Raw genomic sequence first — 17,413 nt, forward strand, 5'->3', positions numbered from 1 at the left:
GCCCTTTCAAAAAAACACAGGGTTTCTCTCTCTCTGACATGCAAACCTCTCTCAAGCTCCCGGAGAGACTCTGTTCTGGGTTCAAGGCTTGGGAAGACCCCATTTTTCCTGCCTTTTCATCCCTGCCCATGACTTCACCCATCTCCTCCCAGTAGGTTCCCCTGTTCTTCCCATTCTCGGGAGTAAGTTTCCTCTGCCTGAAACCCAAGAATCCCTAAATTTTGGGCCGAGACGCGAGTCCCGTAGTTAGAGTACGCGCCTGTCCCCAGACTTTGTAAACCCCAGAGCCTGGTACCTGGGGTGGACTCAGCCAGCGGGGTCTCTCTCCCAGTTCTCTGCCCCGAAGGAGGAAGGGGAGGAGACAGCCCGAGACAAGCGACCAACATGAGGAGGGGGAGCACCCCCGAGGGCCGAGGTCTGAGCCTGTTTCTGCTTCGAGGACTCTCAAACCCCTGCCTGGGATCCTTCACTCGCCCCCTTGGGGCTGGGGGGGGGGGGGGGGGGGGGAGCTCAGGGGAGGGGCTGCAGAGGACCAGGGAACTAAGGTGCCCCCCTCCCTCCTGCCAGCCCACGTCCCCCCAGGCTGCTGAGCCTGCCTGTCTGTTCCTCCCCCATCTCCTCCCCCACCCAGGGGGGAGAGACGCCCCCAGAAGCAGAAGCTGTGATGATTTCAAACTGCACCTCCATGTTCGGAGATGGGCTGCCCGAGGCCCCAGCAGTTTGCCTAAACCTCAGGAGAGGCGGGATTAGCTGGGACTCCTGACGTCAATCATCCCGTCCAAACGTGTCCTTTTCTTAAAACAAAAAAGAATTCATGAGAACTTAAATTGCACAGAAAAGTAAGTACAAACAGAATATAACCAACACCCATGTCGCCAGCGCCTAACTTAAGGGCTTGTTAACATCTTGTCCTATTTTCTTTGGTGCCTTTTCTATTCAAATAGCAGACGTGAGCAGTGGACCTGCAGTCCCTCTCCACTGCTCCGCCCCGTCCAAGACAGACGCGGGAAGCTAAGCTCTGCGTTTCCCGAACGCCCTGCAGGTCGGGCTCAGACTCACCGTCAGCCGCGCTTGCTGGGACCTGAACTCAGGACTCAGGAAGCGGGGCAGAGTCACGGCATCTGCTCGGCTGCAGTGGGTGCCAGCGGCACAGAGCGGCGCTGGAGCCGCAGCTCTAGGGGCAGCGTCTGACCCCCGACACCAGGGCTGCAGGCCTTGCGCCAGTGCCGGCTCCCGCACGCGTCTCCTGATTACCGCACGAGCTCCCCTCCTCTCCGTGGGCCCGTCTGGTTTTCTTTCTTTTTAAAAAAAGATATTTTTATTGAATTCAGAGAGGAAGGGAGACGGGGAGAGAGACAGGAACATCAATGATGAGAGAGAACCATTGCTCGGCTGCCTCCTGCACGCCCCACACTGGGGATGGAGCCCGCAACCGATGACTCTGTAGGTATCTAATTCCTGGAATTAAATTCATTTCTGCTTAAACCAGGTAGAGTAGTTACTGTTATCTACACCTGAATCCTGACTAATAGGGCCCCTGAAGGAAAAGGGTGTTTGACCCTGACTTATTCCTTGACTTTCTCCGAGGGTATATTCTAACTTTAGTTTCATTCACTTACTTGTTGAATCAGAAAAAAAAGTATTAAGCATCTGTGAGGTGCTTATCACTGTGCTGGACTCGGGGGATATGATAGTGAAGTCAGACGGTACCAACCAGCAGCCCAGCTCCAGCCTTTGGGAACCTAGTGTCGTATCTTCCAAACTAGAAACCACACTGTTGACTCCTCTTTTTACTTCCTTCAGGTCCCATGGCCCTGCTACAGGTCCTGGCTTCATAGTGAGCTGTGATAAATCGCTGACTTGGTTCCAAGGCCCTATCCTATGCTATCCTATCCTATCCCACCCCATCCCATCCCATCCCATCCCATCCCATCCCATCCCATCCTATCCCATCCCATCCCACCCCATCCCATCCTAGCATATCCTATCCTATCTTAGCATATCCTATCCTATCCTATCCTATCCTATATATCCCTATCCTAGCGTATCCCTGTGCAGATGAAATGGGGAACAAGAGGAGGAGGTTGCTACCCAAGGTCCCCTGTGTTCTTGAGGCTTCCAAAGGGCAGCATGAGCATCTGCCTGGAAAAGCAGTGATTTGGGTCTAAGAGTGCTGATAAATTGCCTCTTTCCACCCCAAAGGCCTCATCAGCCCAGCTGACAGAGACAGCTGCTTCCCCTGCAGCCGAGTTGGAATCACATCTGGGAAGGTTTAAACCAAACGGACCATTTCTTGTTGCATAAATGGATGCTCTAAGTGTGGAGATCAGCTGTGCTCCGAGAGGGAGTGGAAAAAACCCAACACCCAACCCAGAATATCTTTGACTTTAAAATGACCGGGGCTTCTGCAGGGACATACATACGTTCTTGTTTTTCTTTCATTTTTAGAGGCAGAAGGGAGCTTATGAATTATTTAACCTAGACCTCAAGATGAAGAATCCTGCCGGAGATAAAGAGGGGCCGTTCCTAACGATGACAAAGCCCAATTCATCAGAAGTCGTAACAATCCTGAAGGTATATGTGCCTAATAACAGAGCTTCAAAACAGGAGAAGCAGACCTGGCAGGATTGAAGGAAAAACAGACAAACCTACGACCGTAACAGGAGATGTTATTACCCTGGGGAATCAATAGAGCAAGTAGACAGAGGATTCGGAAGATATGGACAAAACTGCAAGCCGACCTGGCCCAGGCGACATTTATCGACTCCTCCACCCGACGGCAGGTCACGCATCTCTCTCCCCTGTAAGTGGGACATTCACCAAGATAGACCGGAGGCTGGATCATAAAACAAGTCTCAATATACAGTGGGGCCTTGACTTACGAGTTTAATTCGTTCTGAGACTGAGCTCGTTAACTCGCTCGTTAACTCAAATTACTCTATCAACTCAATGCAAAAAATCGGAGGAGAGACAGCTGGTATCTCAAAAAACTCGTTAGTCAGGACACTCGTAAGTCAAGGCCCCACTGTACTTCAAACGGTTAACATCGTATGAAGAATGTGTCCTAGTCAAAACAGAATTATACTTGACATAAAAAACACAGGAGATACCTAGAAAAATCTCAAAATCAACAGTCTGGAAATTAACAGACGTTTAAAAATCCTCTGGGCAAAGCAGAGATCCCGAGGGGGATCAGAAAGGACTGCAAATTGAAGGGATAGTCATGTTCCCGTCCTCTCTCAGCAGTAGTGTGACCGACTGTCCCAGGGCTGTTCCGGTCTCAGTACTGAGAGTCCCGTGTCCTGATAACCTCATTCCAGGGCAACCCAGGAAAGCTGGTCATGCAGTTAAGTATTTGGGTTCAGACTATGAGTTATTCGGTCATCCTAAGTGTAGGGCTTCCGTCTCTCTCCTTTCCCCACCTATCTTGAAGTATAATCAACAAATACAAATCTATATGGTTAAGGTAGATGAATTGATGCTTTTGTATATATGCACTGGTATATCTACACTGATATGTGTGTGCATGGTGAAATAATCACCGTCATCAAGCTAATTGGTGTACCTCACATAGTTTACAGTTTCAGGTCTTCAGTTGAAGTCTTTAGCTCATTTTGAGTTGATTGTTGCATATGGTGTGAGTGAGCGAAGGGTCCAGTTTCACTCTGCTGCATGTGGATGTCTTGTTTTCCCAACATCATTTATTGAAGAGACTGTCTTTTCCCCGTTGTATGCTCTCGGCCCCCTTGTTGGAGATCAGTGACTGTCAGGGCTTGGGTTTATTTTCTGTTGTTTTATCTTTTTCATTTTTATCTTCTAAGCGTATGAAAATACTTGTTTAAATGACACTGGGTGTGCTACTTGGTCCTGGGTCCTATGTACTCAGTTCTGGGTGCTCTGTACCTGGGGGCTCTGTCGTGTTTCTCTGGGGAGAGGTTTGGGGTTCTCTTTTCAGATAGCTGGCGCTGAAGCGATGCTTCGGTGCAGGTAATATCTATACCTACACACTTTGAAATCAATTCCAGAAGCTGGGCCAAGGGTTAAAAACAGCCAACGGGATGGAAATTTGTGAACCCCGAGGGCAACAGTTACTTAAGCACAGATTCTGTTTGTTTATCGAGGAGATGAACAGACTTTGTTTATGGGGAAGGTGGGTTGTTTTTAACAGGGTGGGAAAGATTTGGAAAGGTAATCGTCTTCCTTATACCTGCCTTACTTCTTAGGGACAGACAGGTCATTCCCTTGCTCAATTCCAATCTGAAAGATCTTAGGGAAGAATTTTTCTGGGTCTCGCTTGGGTTAGGCAACCACCTCTGACTCTATCAGCCACGGTCATGAGAAAGGTGATTGTTATTAATAATGCTGTCTATATAGGAATAGCTTTTAATTAGCCAACAGACTGACTTATTTCTAATTTCTCTGGAACCACTAGCGTAGTAAATTCATGCTGGACTTGCAGCCAGCTAACACCTCACAGCTTCCCACCCTCTCCCCATCGCCTGCCCCCAGGCTAATTCACAGCAGAGCAACTTGCTTAATGGCCATTGTCAACTCACCACAATGACTAAAAGAATAAAATAAAAAGATAAAATAAAACTGGGTGGTTTTAAATTACCCATTTTCCCTTTGTCTTCATAGAAGTATTTTAGGAAATGTTCAGAAGTATTTTAGGAAATGTTCAGTTTATCTTTGCTTTCACTTCCTGTTGCGGAAGCCAGAAAGACCCATGGGGAGGGTGAGAGAGATAGAGATAAAGATATATATATATATATATATATATATATATATATATAGAGAGAGAGAGAGAGAGAGAGAGAGAGAGAGAGAGAGAGAAGACCCAGAGGGAAAGAGGGAAGATGAGGAGACATGAATATATTCATAAGAACATTCATAAGACTGTAGCCTTAAGATGACACATTCATTGAATATAATTAACTCTCTCAAAAATATATTCAAGAAAAAGATACGTGCAGAGTATTCTTGAATAGAAAGAATTCTGCTCACTATGTTCTTCTTTTGAATAATAATATGTTAATGAAAAATTTATTCGTAAGAACCTTCATATTCAAGATAATCTTAGGACTATATTTTCTTGGGTCCCTCGGTCTCTCCCTTTCTGTGTCCCTAAGTCTTATTAACTGCTATTCCTTTTTTCTTTTTTAAATCCCCACCTGAGGATATTTTTCCATTGATTTTTAGAGAGAGTGGAAGAGAGAGGGAAAGACAGAGAGAAATATTGATGTGAGAGAAACACATTGATTGATTGCCTCCTGCACGAGCCCTGACCAGGGCCCAGGCTGGGGAGGAGCCTGTAACCCAAGTACGTGCCCTTGACCAGAATCAAATCCAGGACCCTTTGGTCTGCAGGCCAATGCTCTGTCCACTGAGCCAAACCGGTTAGGGCTTAACTGCTATTCTTTTGTTGTTTTAATCTAAATGGCCTCAGTGCCTTCAACTTGGTCTTTCATCCATTTGCACATCTTGTCATATACACACTAGTTTGCCCTGTGTCCTTCTTCCGCACTGACTCCAAGTCTGGCTGAGTCTTAATAAGTGAGATAATGAACAGTCATTTCCTTACACTCACACCCTATACTACCCATCATCATCATCACCACCACCACCACCACCACCACCACCACCACTGACATTGTCTAAATATGTGTTCATTTTCTTGACAGCTACCCCTGACTGTGAGTTCAGTCTGGGCTTGCAGCCAGATACCACCCCCCGCCCCCCCGCCACCACCACCACCACATACATACACACACACACACACACACACACACACGCACGCACGCACACACACGCTCACCTGGGGAAAAGAATCTCCACCCAGACCCAGGACCCTTGAAAACTGGAAATCTGTCCCCGTCCTTGCGTTCCAAGCCCTCGCCTTTGAGGGGGAAAGAGACTGGTGTTCTGACACCTTTTGAAAATGAGAGTTTGTACCACTGATGCTTTAAAATTGTTTAGGGAGCGTTGGGCACTTTGACATAGTTTGGCAATCGTTCTGAAATTTGTCACGTGTGCTCGCTGCCAGTTTTCTGTCAATCCTGGCAACAGCACGTCCCGATGGCGCGAATCTGTGCGTGTGATCACCGCACTGCGCATCCCCTATTTATTAAATCACATCTCCCGTCGCTGGCGCTCCCCCTGGCAAATTCTGTGACTCAATTAGAGTTTTATTTCACCATAGAAAAGGAAAACATATTCTGTTTCCAGACCGGGTTTGCGCTTGAACTTGAAGGCATTTCCCATCAGGGTCTTGAATCCGAATGTGCCCATCACCTGCCTATTTCATTTTGACTTTTGTCGCTGAAGGCACAATTAGCCTTTAAATACTGTTTTAATCTCTGTCATAATTACCTCGATCTTCACCCCAGAGGCTTAAGTTCTTGATTGTGTGCTTAAAAGGTGACAAAGCTTCAAGAACTAAAAAGTACATCTACTTAATATTTTACCAAGAGTCCCAGGATGGTGGGAGGAATTATGCATGGGAGGTGGCTGAGCGTCGAGGCAGGTGGCTGACACGGGACAGAGATGCTTCAGCCGGTGGGTCTGGTTTCTGGCAGATGCGCTGGGCCCTTAGGGGGGGATGGGAAGAACCCTAGAGACTGAGCTTCCAGTCTCTGCCCTGGAGCACTCAGCCTCTTCATGTGGAAAAGGTGGGTGATCTCAGCTAATGTCTCCTGAGAGCTGCCAGGTGCCAGCCTAAGCTCTTTAGTCATTCATTCTCCTGAGGTGGGTATAGTTTACAGATAGTGTCCATTTTACAGATAGGAACATGGAGGCCATGACCCACAGTCACATATCAAGTTCATGGCGGAGACTGGATTTGAACCCAGCAGTCTGACTCCATAATGCACGCTCCTCATCCCAAGCTGTATGTATAGCACAGAGCTGTTGCCATCCCCAATTTAGGAAGGAATTAAATGTGCCTCTATTTGTGCTGGGTGAGCTGCTTCGTAAGCTCAGGAGCTTCTTGGTGTCCTTAGAAGCGTCCACACCCTGATGTCGGGTGCCCTCATGCGGAGGAGTGGGCTGAGGAGGCCGATGGACTGGGGTGTGCATCCAGGCTCTGCCCCTGCAGACATAGGGTCTTCAGGAAATCATCCAGTTTCTCTGAGCCTCACCTTCTGAGTCTGTAAAATGGGCATAACACTCTCACCTACTTTTCAAGTCTTTTGTGAGGTGGAAGCAAGGCAAGGAATGTTGGGGGCACGGAGACATGGTTGCAAACATTGACTGGGGGCTAACCACCTTCAGGGATTCATGGAGCCGTTACATGGGTGTCTCCCTGAGACTCACAGGAGCACCGGAAAGTGAGGGCTGCTATGCACCTGGCCTTACAGAGGAGGAAGCAGGCTCAGAGAGGCAGGTGACTCACCCGGCGTCACACAGCCAGGAAGAGTGGGAACGTTGGAGCCCCTGCACGCTGCTCCCACCACAGAGCCTCACGGGCAGAGGTTTTTAAAGGTCTCCATCCCCCCTCCCGTCCCAGCCCCCACGAAGCCCTTGGACAACCACCTCTGGGCGCTCAGCCAATCCCCTCAGTGCCCTCGAACTTGCGTTTTGACCTCAACAAGTTTATTCCCCAAGTGCAACCTGTCTCCTTAGCCGTCCTCGCAGGCCTGCCTCCTGTCTTCATGTGACTTGACCTTGCTGAGCAGTTGTGTTGGAGAGGGTGGCAGTGAGATCTGGGTTCCGGCGCAGAACCCTGCCCCGGCTGGGACGGTCGGAGTGTGTGATTGGCAAGACTGAGCTTAGGGAGGGCTGCTATGGACGCCAGACCTCGCTGGGCACCAGGGCAGGCCGAAAGCTTGTGCAGCAGGAAATGCAGTTCTACTCTCAGAATTAATTCAGAGGATGGAGGCTGAGTGCTGCTGGCCCACGTCCCGAGACTCCTGGGATGGCAGGGAGGGAGCGGGCTGCACAGGGGAGATAACCGGCAGCCGCAGGCCCTTTCCTGCTCTCAGCGCCTGGCCCACTCTTCACGTCTCGGGGAAACCAAGGCCCACGGCTCTCCTCTCGGCTCCAGGGCGACTCCTCCCAGTGGTGTCGGCTGCAGTTTATAAGGCAGACACGATGCGGTCTCGCTCTGTCTCCAGGGAGCGCTTGTTTCTTGCCGCGTCCCTGCGGGCTGGAACCGACATCACGCCTTTCCGTGCTGCCTTCTGCAAGCTGTCAAGTCTCCTCCGTGTGGATTTCACTTTCCCAGAACTCACAGGGCGCTGTGGGAAACGGGAGAGGGCGAATCGCCAACCTCGGCTGGTCTCCTGGGGGCCATTAGACAAACAAATAAAACCCAGGATAAGGAGAAAGCACTAAATGCAAGTTAGGGCTGGGCCCCAGGAGAGAGGAGGCCACCGGCATTGGTGGAATTAGGACGAGGGAGAGGTCAGCATGGTCTCCGTTTTCTAGGTTTTGTAAAATAAACAGGAGATGCCTGGCTGGTGTGGCTCAGTGGTTGAGCGTCGACCTCTGAACCAAGAGGTCACGGTTCGATTCCCTGTCAGGGCACATGCCCAGGTTGTGGGCTTGATCCCCAATAGGGGGCGTGCAGGAGGCAGCCGATCAACGATTCTCTCTCATCATTGATGTTTCTAACTCTCTCTCCCTCTCCCTTCCTCTCTGAAATCAATATAGAAATATATTTTAAAATATATAATAAAAAATCAGTAAAAATATATTTTTTAAAAAGAATACATATGAATTTATTAGAGTGAGTGCTTTAAACCAGCAGTCACCAACCGATGGTGCGCGGACCACTGGTGGTCCGTGAGGTCCAGAAGGTTGGTGACCGTTGCTTTAAAATGGAGGTGAGGGAGAAAAAAAGACATTTCCAAGAGAAGGGCCTTGCTTAGATGAGGATGAGAATGATCATAAACTGAGGAGTAGGCCGAGTTCCCCCCTGAAGGTCACACACACACACACACACACACACACACACGCACGCCTGTGCTGTGGAGAGCAGGGATAAGGAGGGATTTGGGTGACAGACTGGGACCTGGCATGGGCTGAGAACTGCTATTGGAAAGATCAGGATTAGATTGGGGTAAACTCTAGACAGTTTCCGATCTTTTCAGGGCCTGTGCTACATAGAGGCATTTTCTGAAATGATCCTGGGGTGTCTTCTCGGGTGCAGAATGAGGGCTGAGACTCTGAGCACCCAACTAAAGGCAAGATGAAGCTTCTGGCCCAGTGCTTCTCAGAGCAGACTGTGTGAACTCATCAGCTGGCTCTTATCAAAATGTAGATTCTGATTCAGGAGGTCTGGGTGGGGCTGGCGATTCTAGTTTCTAACCAACTACCAGCCAGCAGACCCAACTCGGAGTAGCAAGCCCCTGAAATAGTTAAACCCATTTTGACAGGCCAGTAAATAGAACTGAACAAATAAAAAGAAGAAATGAAAACAAGACGGGCTCAAGGTCTAACATTTCCCCCAAATTGTCAGCTGCTTAAACATTGTATTTACAACTGGACATTTCCCAGGAAAACACCTTATTGTCCTGCGTCCTGTGTGTGTGTTGTTGTTAATGAAGATACTTGCATAAGAAACATGCAGGGAGCTCTGTAGTTATGTATAATTTTGTGGGTTTGATGTAAGAAAAGAAACCCCACTGCATCCTTTAATTATGTTTTTGAAATCTGTGATATGAAAGGAAAGTAGCTGGGGGAACAGTAAACAGACTATTACAATTTAAAAAAAAATCTTGCATGCAAAAGCCTCATGGAACCAGCAGAGTCTTCACATGGCCGGAAAGCGCCTGGAGGGTGAGAATAAGTAATTGTGTTGAATGGATCTGGTGAATCATAGGCATCGAACAAAACTCAACTTACTCAACTCTGGAACCTGCCAACAATTCCACAGGCTGACTTTCCTCGGGGTGTTTAAAGCTCGAGGGCTGAAGGGTTGTGAAGACTACATTACTTCCCTCAGGGATCCTTCCCTTCGCCTTCCCTTAGCGGAGTGCGAATCCAAGGGCCTAATATGTCAGAAGGCCAGACTCTTGGAGAGAAAAACGAAAGAGAAGCTGTAAAGCAAGCATGTCAAACTCACGGGCCTCAGGCCACATGCCTCCTTTATTTGGCCCATGTTAGCCTTTGAGTTTGACATGCTTGCCGGTTTGGCCCAGTGGCTAGAGCGTCGGCCTGCAGACCGAAGGGTTCTGGGTTCGATTCCCGGTCAAGGGTACGTACTTTGGTTGCAGGCTCCTCCCCGGCCTGGGCCGTGGTCAGGGCTCGTGCAGGAGGCAACCAATGGATGTGTTTTCTCTCACATCGATGGTTCTCTCTGTCTTTCTCCTCTCTCTTCCACTCTCTCTAAAAATCAGTGGAAAAATACCCTCAGGTGAGGATTTTAAAAATTAATAAAACTTTAAAAAAAGAGACAAGTGGTGTCATGCAGGTGTGTGGACAGGTAATGTCATCCAAGTGTGTGCAGAAACGGATGTCATCCAGGTGTGTGCAAACAATTGATGCCATCATTGTCTCTCTGCAGATCACAATCTCTGACTCCTGAGCATTCAGCTGAGCATTCAGAGCGGGTGGAGACCTTCACGATGGGCCAGTCTGCCACCCCCAACATGCTTTGCAGATGGAGGACACAGGGGTCCTGAGTTGGGTGGGGTTTGCTCTGGGTCCTGGGATAGTGACCAGGTGTCCTGATGCGCAGGCCAGGAACATTAGTGGTTCCCCTTGGACCTCTTCAAGCTGCCTCTTCCTCATTCCCGCTCCCTCCTACAAGGCCCTGGCTGGGGATGGGCCCAGCCTCTCCTAAAGACTCCGCCTGACCCAGGGCCCGCTGGCTTAGATTCTGGCCTTAGACATTTTGTTAGCCTTGGAGTGGTGAGCTTAAGTGAAGTCACCAGTGGGCACCTAATTTAAAAACATTAAAATAGAGGTCCCTTTCCAGGTGGAAAGCAGTCTTTGGGTGACGCACACACTTGACACAGGTCCTTCCGGGTGAGCCAATGTTCTCCCCACACCACCCGAAAATTCATCCTTCCCAGAAGCCACCATGAGGCCCTGGTTGGCAGTGGGCTCTGTCAGGCAGTGGCAGTCTGCTGTGCCCGTGGGAGCTCTGGACACGTGTGCTCACCGGGAGGAGGGGGAACGTGCCGGGAAGACCACGTTGGGGGCACGTGGTGGTCATTCCCAGCATCCACGAAGGACGCTGCTTAGTTCGAGGGCAGTGTTCCCTCCCACACTCACCTGACCATTAGCAGCACTCAGGCCGTATACATGAGCTTTTACCATTCATTCGGCAAAGAGAATGCCCTGCAGTGTGAACTGGGTCATATTTGTGACTTAGACACTTTGCTGAATGAACCCCTGAGAAATCCTCCCCAAGGAGGCATATGGAAAGGTGTTTACTTAACTTTTCTGAATTTGAATCCCGAGTTTTTACAAAATAAATGACTACTGAACTGAGCAGCATAAGAATGTTCTGGTCAGCTGGAAAATATCACCACTGATTATATATATTTCACCCTTAATCCAAATATTGGAGTAGCATATGGAATCTTTTTCTCCAGATTTATTGAGATATAATTGACATTGTATAACCATAACATGTACAATGTGTTGATTTGATAGGCTTCTATATTGCAAAATGATTCCCAGCATAGCACTAGTGAACACCATCCTATAACTACCATTTATTTATTTTTGCGGTGAGAACAATTCAGATCTACACACTTAGCAACTTTCAGGTATATAATACAGTATTAGTAACGGAAGTCACTAAATTAACTAAATCTAATGCTGTCCATTAGATCCCTAGAATTTGTCATCTTTTAGCTGGAAGTTTGTACTCTCTGGCCAACATCTGGTTATGGCAAGGTCTATAGTAGCAAAAAAGTTGTAAACAACCTAAGTGTCCATCAACACTACTTTGTTCCTATGGGTTCAGACATGTGTCTGCAGACACGCAGGGAAAGGACAAGTGTAATCTCCGGGAAGGACTGAGATCCAGGGTGGAGGGCAAAGGAGACTTCAGGCTCATCTGCTTCATGTCTATAAACATGACAATGTGTCACTAAAAATAACTTGAGCCCGACTGGCGTGGCTCAGTGGTTGAGCATTGACCTGTGAACCAGGAGGTCACGGTTCGATTCCCAGTCAAAGCACGTGCCCGGGTTGTGGGCTTGATCCCCAGTGTGGAGCCTTCAGGAGGCAGCCGATCAATGATGATCCTCTATCATTGATGTTTCTATCTCTCTCTCTCTCTCCCTCCCTCTCTGAAATCAATTAAAAAAAATAACTTGAAAAGGATGGAATATAGAGAAAGCACTGAGCTCCTACAATACACTTGTCTTCCCATATTTATCACGTAGGGAGGGAGGGAGGGAGGGAGGGCTGAAATCCAATGTCAGGCCCCTCTGGCAGTAGGCCAGGCTGGGTTTGGCGGCTGCTCTGTGCCCTCTGGCTGGCATCCCAGTCATGGTGGGGAGGTAGGGAGCCAGGGATCCGTAGAGTCGCCGCCTAGAAGCAGGCTGTAGGACAGTGGTGCTCACACTGAGTATGCATCAGAATAACCCGCAGTGCTTGTGATATTTTCATTTCCCCAGGTCTCACTATCAGCGATTCTGATTTCATAGGTCTGCCTTGTGATCCAATCTGCATTTTTTAATAAGCACTAGAATTGACGCTGACGGAGGTGGTCTTTGAGCCCCAGTGGGATGAGGAGAATACAGTCCGTGTTATTCGCCCTCTGCAGAGATACTGCTCAGGATGTCTCCCAGGATGAAAGCTGGGGCTGTTTCCCTGGTGACCAAGCCCCACGTATTAAGAGAAAACACAGGGAGGACACACCTTCCTAGACATTTGAACTGCCGTCCCTGAATGTCGTGTGGAAAAACACGACAAGGACCATTCCAGTTCTGCATTTTGTTAAAAAATAAACAGAGAAGGGCCCTAGCTCACAAGATAGTAACACCAGAGTGAACTTGCCTGTGTCTAGATGATAATTCAGAGGTGGAACTAAAGAGCTGTGGTTTGGGCTCATCCCTGTGTTTTGTCAGGAGGCATATATCAATGCAAACCCAAATGAGGGGCTTCTACAAGGTCCAGGTTTCTATCTAAATGTGACTACAAAGAGCCCTTCACCCCTTAATGCATGATGCAAATACAAGATGATTTTTACCATCCATAAGAGCCATTTCCAGTTGATAATGAAACAGGACTGGAATCAAAAATAGGGAAGCAAATTACCTGCCTTTGGAAAGGAATGTCATAGAAATGGCTTTCGAGTGTTTTGTTTTGGTTTATTTATTTGTATTTTCTACTCCTAAGAGTCTAAGCTGAGATATGCCATCCATGCTGCTCATGTCTGAGTATCGATAAGAGTCCAATCAAAAGTTAAACAATTGAATGTGCTAAGATCTTGAATTGAGTGGATTGGCCAAGCCTGCGTCTCTTAGTGTTGTTGTTGTTTTGTATAGGGTGTCACCAGAGAAGGTGGCCTGCTGCTGGGTCCTGGGTCTTCAGGAATGCGGCGAGTCCAGGGATGTGTGCAATGAGGCTGCCTGTGGCCAGAGGCCCTAGCTAGGCCAAGGTTAGGGACTAGAGCTACCCTAGAATCTAGGAGGTGAGGGGGAAGCAACTCAGCCAGCCTGGGTCTCCCCTCAGCCCTGGATAGTCCCATCAAAACAGGCCACACTGTCAGCATCACTCATGGGCATCACACTTGGGATATTAGTAAAGGCATGCATTTCACAATTAAACTAAACCATCCGAGAGGAGGAGAAAGGAGGTGTACCATGCATCAGTCTTGCCTAGTTACTCCACCCCCAGGGTCTGACAGGGATGCAGGGCTGACTGGGAGCCCTCCCCCGGGAAGAGGAGCAGGCGGGGAAAGTGGGGGGATGGATTCCTGACACAAAGCTTCAGCCCCTAGAACATTTTGATTATAAGAACACTTACTTTTCATTCATTTCCTGCCACCTGAACACTCCTAGAGATTCATAATGGCCCTAAAGTGTTGTCTATGTTTATATAAACATAGGAAGGGGGACACATTTAAATAACATGTGCAAATGTTGATATGGTTGAGTAGAAAACGTTATGAATGTGTTAATGACTCTTGTGAATTAAAATGAATATGATCTAAAAGGGTAAACACAATTCTAATTTGCTAAGGCAATTAGTAAATTTCCCAGTGATCGTTAACGCCTTCCTTTCATAGCAGGTGGCGGCAGGAGCATTTATCATGGCCATACATCACAGTGATTTATGTAGATTCCACTCTTACTCTCTAAAGTGCAAATTTCCAGGCAATAATGTTTCATGGTGGTTGTTTTTGGTCCTTGATTCTTTCCATAATATCTCACCCTGGGCTTTGCATGCCTGCTGAACAATAATAAAACGAAGGAAAGCATTTAGACTGAAGAACAGTAAATTCTTCACACCACAGACGATCTTCTGGAGCAACATTCAAGTGGAAGGGTTGGGAACTGCAACCCTGAAACCCTCGTGACAAGAAGCAGTGACATAAGGCAGGACAAAGGATTACCCAAGACTGGCCGCTGTTGCTATGTGCCAGCTATGTGCATTTCCTTCACTGCGTACGTATTGGGTCTTCTCAATGTTCTCCAGAGGTGGGTATTTTTACAAATTTCACGTATTTTCCAAAACTGGGGTTCTGCCAGTATAAAGAATTTGCCCAGCGCTCACATTGAGTGATGGTGGAGCTGCCATACAAGCTCAGAGCTGTGTGCTGTGCCTTATTGGGCTTTGGAGCCAGGGATCTCCTCTGTTTGGCAACCAACTTGGGCTTATCCTAGGGCTTTCTTAAAGCATCATCTTTTCCCACTTGTCCCGTTGCTCTTTCAGGAAGCGATGAGAAGACAATCTGGTAAATGCAAGGTTTGGAAATACAATTCTGGGGTTCAGAGGTCTGAAGAGAGCTGGCTGTGAAGGCTGGTAGCACTTTCAAGCAGAGGACGTTGCGAACTTCAAGAGTGCTGAGTTGGTGTAAGGCACTGGTTCTCAACCAGGGGTGATTTTGTCCCCTACCCCCACCCCCAGGGCATATTTGGCAAATTTTAGAAACATTTTTGGTTGTCACAATTGGGTATGTGTACTCCTGGCATCTAGAGGGTAGAGGCCAGGGATGCTGGTAAACACCTTTCAGTGCACAGGACAGCCCCACATGGCACAGAATTGTCCTGCCCCAAATGTCACTAGTGCCGAGGGTGAGAAACCCTGGCAGGAGGGGTTGCTCTATTTCTTATAACTTTGGAAGCTAGTTTTTTGGGGGGCTTAGCTAAATTGATGGCAACTCAGGGAGTGTGGGTTTAGAATAGATACAGGCATATGGAACTGGTCGCTTTTGTTCCAATGTTGACTTTTCTTCTGGTATGAGTGAATCACTTAAAGGTGGAGGGTGGACTAGTTTTACTTCTTTCTGTCCCAACAGAGACATCTGCATCCAGAAGACAAAGTACAAGGGCTTAGAAGCTCCACCCTCTGGAAAAAGGACGTAAGACACGAAGGGGTGAGACCGCTTCAGAGGAGTGACATGTAAAAACATCTACACCTGCAGATTTTCATGAGTTTATTTGAGCCAAACTGATGATAATTGCTGGGAAGCAAAATCTCAACAGACTGAGAAAATGCTCCAGAGAAAGGCAGTTTATTGTATACGTTAGAATCAAGGGAGGAAGTGTAAGGAGGGTTACATGAAATCCACTGGTGGTAGATTAGGGAGGGGAGAAAGAGTAAAATGGAGAGACACACACTTTGTTCCCACGGGTGGGTGTAAGACAGTTAACAACGAGCATCTACAGCACATAGAGATGGTATTTGGGGAACAAGATAACAATGAGGGGTTCTGGGGTCAAGCACTCTGGTGCAGTGGATTACTCTAATATTCCAAAGATATGTTATCTCAGCTGCAAAAAGACAATAGAAGGGCTTGTTTAAGGTAAAGATTGACCCTTGTAAAGGAAGCTAAAGGCCTAGGCTGTGACTACCCTCCATAATCCACTCTTAGTTAGGAATTGTTATGTTCAGACCATCCTATGTGGCTACTTTCAGTCTCTGAGTTTGTAGGGACCCCCATGCAGGCCTCCCCTGAGCTTATCAGCTTACAAAGACTCTCCCCCCCCCAAAGTGGTCCAAGTTAACTTTCATTTCAATGACGACTTGCTGCGACTAAAGATTTCATGTAACTTTTAAGCTTCTCAAATGTTTGTTACTTTGGTGTTCCTGGTGGAAATCCTGCAATTACTAGTATTTGTATATATTTTTTACTCCTAAAAATGAGGTGAGGAGCCCTGAGGGTGTTCATGTTAGGAGGGAGAGAGTAGGGTCCCAGTCCAGTAGCTTACATTCTGTACTGGGAGAGTCAGACAGAGAAGGGACAGGGAATTGTGGCTGAGAAAGCAAGAGTGGAAAGGGGTGCAGTGGGGGGCAGGCATTGAGTGTGCCTGGGGAGTGACCCTGGCCTGAGGGCTATATTTTCTGACCCTCCAACCCCCAGAGACCCCGGTTGGTTGGCCTCCACTCCACCCTACTGCCCTCAAGATGGCAGCCCCAGCTCAGAAAGCAGGCGGCGAGGCAGCTCTTTGAACCAGGCTGGTCCCTTTTCTGAATGCCTGGGACCCAGAAAGGGGTCGGAACTCCCCCCATTCCCCCCAGCTCCACAGCTCCCGGCAGCATGGCCCGCGGGAGCTGTCCGCGGTGCTGAGCCCTGTCTTTGGCTGGGCCCGATCCGCAACGTAGGCTAAGGGCTCAGCGGGTCCTGGGGTGGGCGAGGGCCGAAGGTCTGCGGCCAGCTCCAGGCTCTACATTTTAAATCTCTGCCGGGACCCCCTACGCTACTCCCTTAACCCCAGCCTGGACTCTACGCAGGATCCAGCTTAAGGACGGGCCCCTCATCTCTCTCCCACACCCCATGGTGTATCTCAATCCCCACCCCGCTTCTTCCTTCGCTCCCTCCTAGAGAACTGGCTCCGCGCTCCCCTTGTCCGCCCCACCCTTCTCGGGAGCGGGACTCTCCTAGGGCGCAGCAAGCTCCCGCCCAGGGGTGTCCACCCTTCCTTCCTTTTCAGTTTCCACCCTCCCGACACTCTCGCCCTTCTCTCTAGTTGTCTGAGCACCGAGCCTGAAGGTTTTCGCTCCGCCCCTATTTCCCATACAAGGGCGCGCTGGAGTGGGGGCGGGGCAGAAGGGAGGGGCTCGCTCCCAGTCCCCCTCAAAAGCTGCGAGCCCGCTGGCAACTCCTGGATCGGTTCAGCTCCCGCAGAAAAACAGAGAAGCGAGAAGCCTGCACGGCAGTCGTGGGCGTTGGACCTCCAGGGGACAGATTCTCTCCCTCCCTCCCTGGAGCGCTTTCCCGCCCGCCACGCCGCACTCACCAGGTAGGACCGAGCTCCTGGGTCTCTCCTGCGTGGATTGCCACAGA

The sequence above is a fragment of the Myotis lucifugus genome, unplaced genomic scaffold (genome assembly GCF_000147115.1).
Source record: "Myotis lucifugus unplaced genomic scaffold, Myoluc2.0 scaffold_345, whole genome shotgun sequence".
Taxonomy (NCBI): domain Eukaryota; kingdom Metazoa; phylum Chordata; class Mammalia; order Chiroptera; family Vespertilionidae; genus Myotis; species Myotis lucifugus.